Below are 12709 nucleotides of genomic sequence, written 5' to 3'. Positions count from 1 at the left end.
ATGCTAATAAACTGTTTGAAGATGCAACATTCCTTCTTTGGACTTGGCTTAGGAGCTTGGAGAAAGACTTCATAATCCACTTTAATCAATGGTCAAGTAGCATTAGATAGGTTTTTGTGTATCAACAGAGGATAGAACAAATAGGAGAGTAATACATGTAAATTTCAATTGTAACCATAGAATGGTTCTCTTTTAGACTGTGACTGTCTGATTATGGAACCATTTGTATGGTATCCCCTATCTCTGTATTATCAGTACCTCTGGTACTCCATATTATATATATACAATATTATCATTGCTGATTAAAAAAAAAGCCCATGGAAGAAGGAAAATGAAAACATTTGACTTGTAACTCTAGTATAGTTCTTCACATGTTGATGAAAAAAAAGGAACAAGCAAGATAGCATAAAACTTTTTTTTTTTTCCTAAAAGAATAAGGGGGCATTTAGTTCAAGAAAATGTTTTATGTTTTTACTTTTACATACAAAAATGTCATATTGTTTGACTTTCTTTCCTATTTGCAAAAGTTTGTAAATGAAACATGAAGATTATAGAAAGTTGTTTTCTCCTCAGAATAAAAGGGCATTTAGTTTGAGAAAATGTTTTTTTGTTACTTTTACTTACAAAATGTCATATATGTTTTTCACTTTGTTTCCTTTTTTCGAAAGGATTATATAGGAAATATTTAAGATGATAAAAAGATTGTAAAGGATAGAAAAAACATAGCACAAATGTCCTTCATCAAGTTACTCTAAAGATTAGATAATTCGATAACAAGGAAAATGTCAAGTGTAGCGTTATTGCATACAACAACAAATGTTTCCTTCCTTAGTTGTCCAATCAGCTGTCTTCTTCGTTTCCTACAAGTTCTATTTAGTAATCACTTTCACCAATGATAAAAACTAACATAGTGATTGTTACTATGAACACTGAAAAACTCACAAAATATTTCTTTCTTTAAGAAAAATAATGAAAAGATGGAAGGAAATGTTTTGGTTCCAACTTCTGAATAAAAAATAACACTAAGTATGTGATCATTATGAAATAGGATATCTGACGCAGTCCCACAACGAGCTCCTTGTTTGCAGCAACTTTTGATAATGCACTGCCAAAACCTTCAGGACAATTTAACATTTAAAATTAGGATAGAAACATGGTTGAACCAGATTAAGAATATTCGTTAAGTAAAAGTAGCATTGAATGAGCATTACGAGTTATGCTCCTTCATCTCCATGGCCAAGTTATAGACAATATACAAATTACAAAAGATAAAGCAAAACAGCAATAAGTGCTTCACTAAAGAAAATCAACCATATAATTCCCGTTTAAGTATGACAAATACAATTCTCGTTCAACAATGATGATTATCAAGCCCGCACAAGATTGATACATAACACCATTACCATATGTTCACATTCAACAAGCTACCACCCTAGTGAATATCATCATTTCCTTCTTGTTAAATGCTTATGCAGATGCATCAACCTCTGAAATACCAAAAACCACTCTTCCTTTCATCCTTTTAGTAACACATTAAAAACAAAAAACAACAGGATTGTCGAACAAACTAAATTTCCAAAACCAATAGCCACTCCCCCTCAAGTCCTCAACTGCAAAACACTCACTCCACATCACACTACACAAACAACAATCATAGCACACCTAACAAACCAACAAGCATCAATTCAGTTCACCTAATTTTGAATAAACAATCGCTTATGTTCCTAAACAAACGTTTCTGAATAACCAAGCCATCCCAAACATGAACTAAGGTTTTTCATCACGGAGCGAAATCCGCATCCAATTAGGTTTTCGACCAAGACAATTGAAGTGATGAACGAAACCTGGTTGGCGAGAGGCTTAATCGAGGGAAGCTTCGGTGAAACAGCGAACCTCAGGGTTGGGGTCGAGTGTGGTGGACAAGCAACTGAGCAGCCATTGCTGATCTTGATCCACGAGGTTCCCCATGCGCGAAATGGAAAACCCTAGAGCTCGATGATGGAACGACGATGTTTGTTGCTTTCCCTGCTTGACACTTCGCCGCGCTACTTTTTCCCGCTCTGTAGAAGAAGGAATGTATATATAGGGGAAGAGCTGGGAAGGTGTTTTTCAACTGTTATTAGTCATTATATGGGTAGTGGCAGAAATGAAATTTTGTGATATTCCTTGATTTTATTTCTTATTTCTTACTAGCCTTTTAATTTTTAAACCGTGGAAATGCATGAGTTAATTTTTTGTACATATAATTATTGCTAGTTAAATAGAACTTCTCCTTATCTACATTTTAGGTTTTAATTTATTCTTTTTCTTTTTTTACTGATGTGACATTTTTATAATTTGTCATGTATTATCAAGTTTATCAAATTGATATAATAAAGTAATGAAAAAATCAATTTAACCTAATAAAAAAATATTACAAAACTAAAATTAAGCTTTTTAAACATCAACTTCTCTTAATAAAAGAATATATATTTAATTACGTGTGTCATATTTTGATTCAATTGTCCATTTGATTCTCATAACAAAACAAAATTATACTTTTGTTGTTTCATCTTCAAACTAAAAAAATAAAAATAAAAAACTATTGAAATGACTATATAATAAACAAAAGTCAAATCAAACTTTACTTGTAAGATTAAATTTATAGCTTTATTTATAAGCTTTCTAAAAACTATATGCATATAATAGAGAACAAACGAGCAAAAAAAATTGAAGTTGTGATAACATATACCTCGGTTGCTGCACTTCAGATTTTAGAAGAAATTTTCTCGTTTTTCTTGACTTAGCCGAATTAATGTCAAGTCCATCACATCTATTATCAAATTGTTGTGTTCGGATTCGGAGAGTACTCCTAACTTCTATTTTTGTTTTACTCTTTTATCATTATGTTTAACTTCACTCATTTCTCCGTCCAACTTTTCCATATCCATTTGATCCTATTATCATAGTTGAGTGTAGGATAAGGCTAGTTGAGTGTACGATAAGGCGTGGGATTTGTGGCATTCGAATAACTTTCGCACATTTGGCATCTTTTTTAATTTTTATTATTCTCGAATGTTTAAGTTCCCTCATTTTTTTCCTTTTCTTTCGTGTCCATTTGAACCTATAGTTTGACTCAAGTGTTGGATGAGGTTTGGGTATTTTGGCATCGAAATCATTTTCACAGATTTTCTATCCCTTTTTTTTAAGAAAAAAATCAATTGATTGTGTTGATATATTGTGAGTTATCTTGGTTTGTGGTTTGTGTGTTTTGGTTTTTGATTCAAACAACAAGCTTTTTATGTTGTGGTAGGGTTTGATTGTTATACTGTAATGTCATAGCAACCGCGCGTTGACTTTCCCATTTTAATTTTGTGTTAGTGTTTTATGTTTTGGATTTCGAAGTTTTTGTATTTAACACTTTGGTTGACAACTTTTGTTTCTTTATGTTGTAGGTGAATCATTAGAATCCGCTGCATCTGTGATATACAACTACATCACAGGTTTGCACTGAATGACTTGGTTTTGGTGTGCTAAACGTGAAGTTACCATATTTCTTTGATATCATTTTCTTTCCAGTTTGGATTGGTTTGATATCCTTTTTTTCAGTTTGGATTGGTATGTAAGCATGGTTTTGTTATTTCTTTGGGTAGAATGCTTCTAGGTTGATGCAAGCTCCATTGGAGCTTGTAGGCCTAGGATCTTCTTCATCAATGGATTCCTTTGCCTCTTGGAAGATAAATGGCAGCGGAATGGAGAAGGAAGAGAGAGAGGAGACGCCACTTCAAGGAGAAGATGAGTCTAGAAGAAGCTCACCACCATAGGAGGCCATGGATAAGAGCTTGGAGGAAGAAGGAGATGAATGAAGGGAGAGGGAGAGAAGAGCACGAAATTTTGTGCTCCAAATGAGCTTTGAAATCCGAAGTTTAATATTCAAATGATCAAAGTTGAAAAAAATGCACACACATGACCTCTATTTATAGCCTAAGTGTCACACAAAATTGGAGGGAAATTCAAATTTCACTTGAATTTAAAATTGAATTTGTGGAGCCAAACTTTGGAGCCAAAATTTCACTAATTATGATTAGTGAATTTTAGTTATGGTTCAGCCCACTAATCCAAGATCAATTCCAAGATTCTCCACTAAGTGTGCTTAGGTGTCATGAGGCATGAAAAGCATGAAGGACATGCACAAAGTGTGACTATATGATGTGGCAATGGGGTGTAGTAAGCAAATGCTCACCTCCCCCTCTAAAATTTAATTGGATTGGGCTTCTACCAATTCAATTAAATTTATTTCCAACCACACACATCAAATATCCACTTAGTGCATGTGAAATTACAAAACTACCCCTAATACAAAAACTAGTCTAGGTGCCCAAAAATACAAGGGCTGAAAAATCCTATATTTCTAGGGTACCCTACCTACAATATGGAGCCCTATATAGAAGGACCAAATATAATGACATCCTAGTCTAATATGTACAAAGATAATTGGACCCAACCTCGGCCCATGGGCTCAGAAATCTACCCTAAGGTTCATGAGAACCCTAGGGCCTTCTTCAACAGCTCTAGCCCAATCTTCTTGGAGCCTCTTGCTCATGGTTCTAGTGATTGGTCCCTTCCTAGGGAGGATTGCATCATCGGTTTCGCAAATCAATTTGTTTTGTTGTGCTTTAAGTTAAGTTCATTGTGATGTTTTATAAAACGCCCTGAAATTTTGCTAATTGTAAATCGATATTTAAATGTATTTATATGATTGACTTGGATGAGTTGAGGTATGGTGTGAATTAGCCATGTGTGATTTACTTGATGTGGATGTTGAGTTATATGGAGTTTTATTGACTTAGGTTGAAATTATGAGATTTCAAGTTTCACCTAAACATGATCCTGGATTCGTTAAACGTTAGATCGCCATAAAATTTGGGTTGTAAGTTCATAACCCATATCTTCATTGTTAGTGCTTAGCTCTACTGAGTTTTAAAAGATTGGCTAAAATTTTGTTAAAACATAAGCACTTAGACAATGAAGGAAAGCTGGAGTTGCTGCACATGATGTCAAGGAATCAGATCGGGCTGCACAATGCACAAGGCAAGATAAAATGTCAAATGAAGAATTGAAGCTGCAGGATCCACGATGTCGGATACAATGTCCAGGACATCCTGCCCGAAAATACTGGACACATAAATCTGTTATATCTTTAACAGATTGTGCAGGATCCACGATGTCGGATACAATGTCCAGGACATCCTGCCCGAAAATACTGGACACATAAATCTGTTATATCTTTAACAGATTATTGTGCAGTTAGCAACAGATTTGGCGATCTATCTTTAGGAACGAATTAAAAGATAATTAAAGTTCGAATTACAAACTTGAATAGTTCGTTCAGGGATTAAAGATTAAAGATAAAAACTAAAAGATCAAACTGTATCTTTTAGATCTTTAAGTGCAGATTTTTCAGGAGAATGATAGATCTCATCCAGCGCAAGTTGTTGCAGCCCAGATACGTACACTGCTATATAAACATGAAGGCTGCACGGGTTCTGTACCAAGTCCGGGATTGAAGAGTTATTTTGTGAGTTTTGGGACTTGAGTGTTTTGTGAGCCACCTTGATGTTACCCTAACATCAAGTGTTGGACCTGAGTGTGTAGAGTTGATCTCTTTTGTTCAGAGAGCAATCTCTGGTGTGTCTTTGATTTATTTGTAAACACGGGAGAGTGTTTGAGAGGGAGTGAGAGGGGTTCTCATATCTAAGAGTGGCTCTTAGGTAGAGGTTGCACGGGTAGTGGTTAGGTGAGAAGGTTGTAAACAGTGGCTGTTAGATCTTCGAACTAACACTATTTTAGTGGATTTCCTCCCTGGCTTGGTAGCCCCCAGATGTAGGTGACGTTGCACCGAACTGGGTTAACAATTCTCTTGTGTTATTTACTTGTTTAATCTGTTCATACTGTCAAATATAATCTGCATGTTCTGAAGCGTGATGTCGTGACATCCGGTACGACATCTGTCATCGATATCAGAATTTCATTCATGTTTTGACTGGTGGGATTTAAAAAATAACAATTTTTGACATTTTGCTTAGCATAAGAAGCATGCTAAGCGCAATTTTAACTCGAGAAAAAATTACACTCAGCGCTAATTTTCATGCTCGGTGTAAGATGAGTTGCGCTCAACGCGAATTGTCGCGTTCAGTGCAAGATGAGATGCACTTAGCGCAAATTGTCACGCTCTACGCAAATCCTAACCCGAGAGGAAATTGCGCTTATCACTGAAAGTGGATTCTCACTTAGTGAGTTTGGATAAGCGAGATCTACAGATTATAAATACGTTCTTCGGCGTGAAAATCATAATCCCTCTCTCAAAACTCTGCCAAACCACCCTAGAAACCCCTCCTCCACCACCCAATGACCATCGTTGGCCACCACAGGTTGTTGTTGTTTGTCGTCAAACCACCATATGAAGAGGAATGTTTTAATCAAAGTGGAATTCTCAAAATCTACCTTAAGGATTCGGTGGAGAACAAACTCTCAATCCTTTCTTTCGTAGCTTCTCTGAGGTAATCATGACTTCTATGCCTTTCTCCTAGTTAGTTTGAACTTCCCTTAATGTCTCTTGTGTTTTGGGTACCGTAATAGGATCTTTTTACACTTCCTTTAAAAAATCCTTGAAAATGAAATATTGTAAAAGTTATTTTTTTATAAAATTAATGTTGTTTTCAGGACATTCGCTGAACCCTGGTCACGTTGATCCTCTAATTTTAAAAATTAATTCAATTTAATCATGTTATTTAAATTAAACTGATGGTGTTAGAAATGTACATTTTGTAGTGGCCAAGAAGCAACTAGTAATAGTTTTAAACTGTCATAAAGTACAATTTCTTGAATTGATATGTAAGATTAGATTATTAAATTGAATAAAAATAAATAGAGCATCAAATTGAATTTAAAAAATAAATTAGAGGACATAAAATTAATTTAATTAAGTTTTAAAATAAATACATTTATTGTTAAATTTAAAAAACAATTATTTATATTAATTATGATTATTAAGTGAAATTTTTAATTTAATATAGATATAATACAATAATGCTTTTCTAAGAATTATAAACTGGAGTTTACTACATTAACTTAAATTATTTTGCTTGGTGCCTTGAAAAACTAATCTATAATGTTAAATTTGCATAGAAACATGATTAGTAACTTTGCATAGAATTGCCACCATGCCAAGTTCTATTTCAATTTTTAATTTAGTGTATTTAAAAAGAAAATATCATGAATCTATGAGGCATTAAAATTTAAAGATTTAATTATCCATTTAGTCCCTATAGTTTCTAAATTTATCTATTTTAGTCCTTATAATTAATAAGTAAATTTTTTAGTCATTGAAGTTTACATTTTAATTCTCAAAAGATTTCTATTGTAAAAATTATTTACTTAACGGAGTTAAAAAAAATTAATAGCAAAAACCTTTTGGGAATTAAAATGTAAATTTCAGGAACTAAAAAATTCACTGATTAAACTTTAGGAACTAAAACATTCACTTATTAGTTATAAGGACTAAAAGAGATAATTTTAAAAACTATGACTAAAGAAGTAATTAAACAAGTTTTTTTCATATCAATTATACCAAACGGCGTCATTCCAACGCTCTATTTCGTCCCATCTTTGTGTTGGTACTATAGAAAACATGAATCTGCTTGGACAGATTTTCCTGTAAAGAACGCATATGAGTTGTTAGGAGTGTTCGAGACCAGCTCCTTTGACGAGATTAAAGTGTTGTTTTGCAAATTGGCCAAAGAGACTCACATGGACCTAACCGAGTCAAAGAACAATTCCATTGTGTCTCGATGATTTGTACATATTTTGGCTGCCTGTGAGGTTTGTGCAAATCATGTTCTGGTTTATGAATTATGATTATTGTCACTGATTAATATAGCCTCAATCATAAGTGTAGGGGTAATTTTATTTCTGGCTATATCATGTTCTGCTTTATGAATTATGATTATTGTCGCTGATGAATACAACCTCAAACATAAGTGTAGGGTGATGCAATCCTACCCCGCAAGGGCATTGGATAGAAAACTCCAAGTAGATTGGGCCAGAGATGCAAGAGAAGGCCCTAGGGTTCTTATGAGCCTTAGGGTAGATTTCGGGCCCATGGGCTAAGTACGAGCCCACTTATCTTTGTAAATATTAGATTAAGGTTTCATTATTTTTGGGCCTTGTATTTAGGACTCCATAATGTAGGTAGGGTACCCTAGAAATATAGGATTTTTCAGCCCTTGTATTTTAGGGCACCTAGACTAGTTTTTGTATTAGGGGTAGTTTTGTAATTTTACATGCACTAAGTGGATATTTGATGTGTGTGGTTGGAAATAAATTTAATTGAATTGGTAGAAGCCCAATCCAATTAAATTTTAGAGGGGGAGGTGAGCATTTGCTTACTACACCCCATTGCCACATCATATAGTCACACTTTGTGCATGTCCTTCATGCTTTTCATGCCTCATGACACCTAAGCACACTTAGTGGAGAATCTTGGAATTGATCTTGGATTAGTGGGCTGAACCATAACTAAAATTCACTAATCATAATTAGTGAAATTTTGGCTCCAAAGTTTGGCTCCACAAAGTCAATTTTAAATTCAAGTGAAATTTGAATTTCCCTCCAATTTTGTGTGACACTTAGGCTATAAATAGAGGTCATGTGTGTGCATTTTTTTCAACTTTGATAATTTGAATATTAAAATTCAGATTTCAAAGCTCATTTAGAGTACAAAATTTCTTGCTCTTCTCTTCCTCTCCCTTCATTCATCTCCTTCTTCCTCCAAGCTCTTATCCATGGCCTCCTATGGTGGTGAGCTTCTTCTAGACTCATCTTCTCCTTGAAGTGGCGTCTCCTCTCTCTTTCCCTTTCTCCATTCCGCTGCCATTCATCTTCCAAGAAGCAAAGGAATCCATTGATGAAGAAGATCCTAGGCTTACAAGCTCCAATGGAGCTTGCATCATGTGGTATCAGAGCATCTTCATCTAGGTGATGTTCTTTTGCTTCCTCTATCTTTTTGTTCGGTGAATTCTCTTTAATTCCTTGTTCTTCATCTTATTCTCCATGTATATCCTCCATTGTCTTGTGGTTTGGTGCTGTTTAGAGTAGATTAAAAAAAAACCGATTAAATCTTAGATCTACAATTGTTCTTGCATTTCTATGGTTCAAATTTTGTAGATCTACTCTTGAATCTTGTTTTTGTGATTGATTTTAGGTTCTATCAATTTTCATTCATAATATTCTTGTGCTGAACCTTTAGATCTAAATTTTGTTCAAAAATATTGATTAGAAAAAAAAACACAAAAATCTAAGTGTAAATCACTTAATCCATGTTGTCTTAGAGTCATGTTTAGTCATAGTAATTGTCACATTATGTTCTAAGTTTGTGTTGAATTTTATTTTGTTGATTGAATTCTAGATACATTTGTTCATGTATTCTTGTCATTCTTAGCCTATCTTTTGAATTTTGAGTCTAATTCATGCATGTTATTTAGTTCATAACATGTTCTAAATCAATTCCTAGAGGTAGTCTTGTTCTTGAACTTTTTTTTTTTGCTTTCTAAGTTTCCTACATGATGCCTATGATGAAGTTGAGGTTTGGTGCTGAGTTGTGGCTGGATTTGTGAATCAAAATAAGTCTTAAGCTCTCTTTAATTGTGTTACTCAAGATAATTGAGCATAAGCAAACACAAATTGTAACTATCCAAGCCTTAAGCAACACAAACACTACTCTTGATTTTTTGAGCTGAAACTTTTACTGAATTTTCTAGACATCTGGAAAAAAATTATAAAAAAAGAACCAAGCGATTTGGATTAAAGGAAAAAATAAGAAAAATATTACAAGTTGGCAGAAAAATCAGTGTCCAGGGAAAAAAAAAGAAAAGTGAAAGGAAAGTGTGCTTGTTGTTTTGGCTCAAAATTTGTTCTATAATTGGTGCCTATTTTATACCAATCCTAGTTCTGAAATTTCAATTGAAAATTATTGTGAAAACAAGGGCCAAAACTAGAGGTTTCTTGAGTCTTTTTTTTAGAGTTTTTCTACTCTACTCTAGAGCCATTCTAGGTTTCTCTTTGAGTCCTAGCTTGCTTTTTTCTGCTTTTCATTGCTTTAATTGTTGAATAATCCTTGGAAATTTGTCTTGTTAAAACTCTATTGGTTTAGCTTTCATTTCATTTTTTTTTGGTCTTTGGTTATTGCTTGTCTCTTTGTTTCCTTGCTTGTGAGTTGCCATATAGGGAATTGGAAAGGAGGATTGGTGCCATATCTTGAAGAATTTGAGTCAAGAAGCAAGGGGCCAACCACCTTAAGAGCTATTGGACTAAGAAGCACTCCAAATTGAGTGAAACACTAAAGAGAGAATAGCCACCACAATTGAGGACTTTTTTCTTTGTAATTTTGTAATTGGCAATTTGCTTTGCTTTCAAATTTTGTAACAAAAAGGCCTTTCATTGGAAGTAAGTTGGGAGCCTCCGCTAGGTCACCCTACTTCCATTTGTGTGTAATAATTTTAGGCAATTTTCCCTTAGGATAGTGAGTGTTTTGTTGGGAACCTTAAATGAGGTCATCCAAACACTCTTAGGATCCGCCTAGTTTGCATTTCTTGCACTTTAATTTCTTGCTTACTTTCATAGCTTATTTCCTTTACCCTCTATTGTCAAACCGCCTAGATAGCTTTCCTTTTACCAATTAGTTTTTACCTTATCTTTCAAACCTTTTTTAGTGTTTATTTTGGCTAGTTTCAACCATAGTTTCTTTTACCTTTTTTTCAAACCCCCAACAAGAAAGAACCATAACTTAGGAACCAACATGAGTCTTCATTCTTCATCTAGTGTTAATGGTGAGGGTTCTACTCCTAAGGACCCCTTGTATAAGATATTAGATGAGTTGAGATCCCTTAAGTTGTGGAAAGAAAAACAAGAGAGAAAAGATAAAGGTAAAAAAAGAGTGGAAGAAATAAGTCAAGATGAAAGAAAGAAAATAAGAGAGGAAGAAAGAAGAAAAATAATGAAAGAAATGAAAAGAGAAAAACATGTCTCCTATAGTAGTCATAACTCTTGCAAGAGCCTAAGTGAAGAACTTCGTAACTATTATGAAGGAAGGCATAGGTCACATCTTAGACCTCACTCCCATAGGAGAGAAAATGAAAGAAAGCCTCAAGAGGTTAACATTAAACTCCCATACTTCCATGGGAAGGACAATGTAGAGGCTAATATAGATTGGAAAATAAGGGTAGAGCAACAACTTAAAAGGAAGTCCACTTCAAAATCTTATGGCTCTCACTCTTATCAAAAGAAAGACCAAGGTCAAGGAATCTTAGGGGTGAGACCTTCTAAGCCCAAAGATGATAAGGGGAAGACAATAGAAAAGCAACCCCTTAAGGCTAGTATGCAAGAGAATACTAGCTCCATGAAGTGCTTTAAATGTCTTGGAAGAGGACACATTACTTCTCAATGCCCCACCAAGAAAACCATGATTATGAGGGGCCAAGACATTTATAGTAGCCAAGATGAGGCTACTACTTCACCTTCCTCTAGTAAAAGTGAAGAAGCAAAAGGGGAAGAATCTAGTGAAGAGATCTACCCCCAAGAAGAAGGACAACCTTTAATGGTTAAGGAGGAGTGTAAGGAGGTAAGTGTCTCCTCCAAGAGGTTAGCTAAGAAGGAAAGACATTTTGAAATAAAAACAAATATTAAAGAAATTTCCCTTCTTAGAGAACCTCCACATTTTCTCCTTTGTAAAAAGACACTTGTTAGCATTGCCACATCTCTTAGGCTTGAGTTTAATCCTCAAGTAAAGGAGTTGTTGGATGAGGGTTTGGTTCACAAGAGATTAAATCCTTGTGCTTTGTTGGTGCCCAAAATAGGTATTATTAGGCACCAAATCCCTAAAATAGGTGGTGTGATGAATGTTTTGGGTGGTGCAACACTCTTTTGTAAAATCACTCGTGCACCGAACATCTTCATGATTTGTGTACATAGGGACTCATTAGGTAGGTTTGTTCTTATTTTTAGTTTCAATACAAACTTAGGCACTCATATGGGACACCTTAGGTTTGTCATACTTTTTGGTAGGAATAATCAACATGAAAATACAGAAAAAGGTATGTTCTATTGCTTTACTTTTCTTAATTTTTTAAATTGTGATCAAGGGGTTCCCATGAACCCTAAGAGAATAAAGGTCATTCCTGAGTGGCCCGCTCCACCAAGTGTAAGAAAAATTTGGGGCTTCCAAGACTTAACAAACTTTTACAAAAGGTTTGCCCCATATTTTTCTATACTTGTAGCACCACTCATTGAGTTGGTGAGGAACCATGTTCCTTCATGGGAAGATGCCCAGGAAATGAGTTTTCAGACCTTACCTTACTTCAACATACTAAACACCACTAATACATATGTTTTTGTTCTTTTTACAGGTGTTAAGGAAAAAAGCCCAGCGTTTCAAGAACCTCGGGATTTGAGGTCAAATCCTTTTCAAGGGGGTCCCAATCCAATTAAATTTATTTCCAACCACACACATCAAATATCCACTTAGTGCATGTAAAATTACAAAACTACCCCTAATACAAAAACTAGTCTAGGTGCCCTAAAATACAAGGGCTGAAAAATCCTATATTTCTAGGGTACCCTACCTACATTATGGAGCCCTAAATACAAGGCCCAAAAATAATGAAACCTTAATCTA

The 12709-nt window shown here is 34.6% G+C and overlaps 1 pseudogene; it reads right to left on the bottom strand.

Moving 5' to 3' along the window:
• The window catches only part of LOC100790766 (importin-9-like), a 142527-nt pseudogene extending 140559 nt beyond the window's left edge, over positions 1-1968 (bottom strand).
• Between the last annotated feature and the right edge of the window lie 10741 nt (positions 1969-12709).

Source organism: Glycine max, chromosome 4 (genome assembly GCF_000004515.6).
Source record: "Glycine max cultivar Williams 82 chromosome 4, Glycine_max_v4.0, whole genome shotgun sequence".
Classification (NCBI taxonomy): Eukaryota; Viridiplantae; Streptophyta; class Magnoliopsida; order Fabales; family Fabaceae; genus Glycine; species Glycine max.
This window is presented reverse-complemented; position numbering and strand designations above follow the sequence as displayed.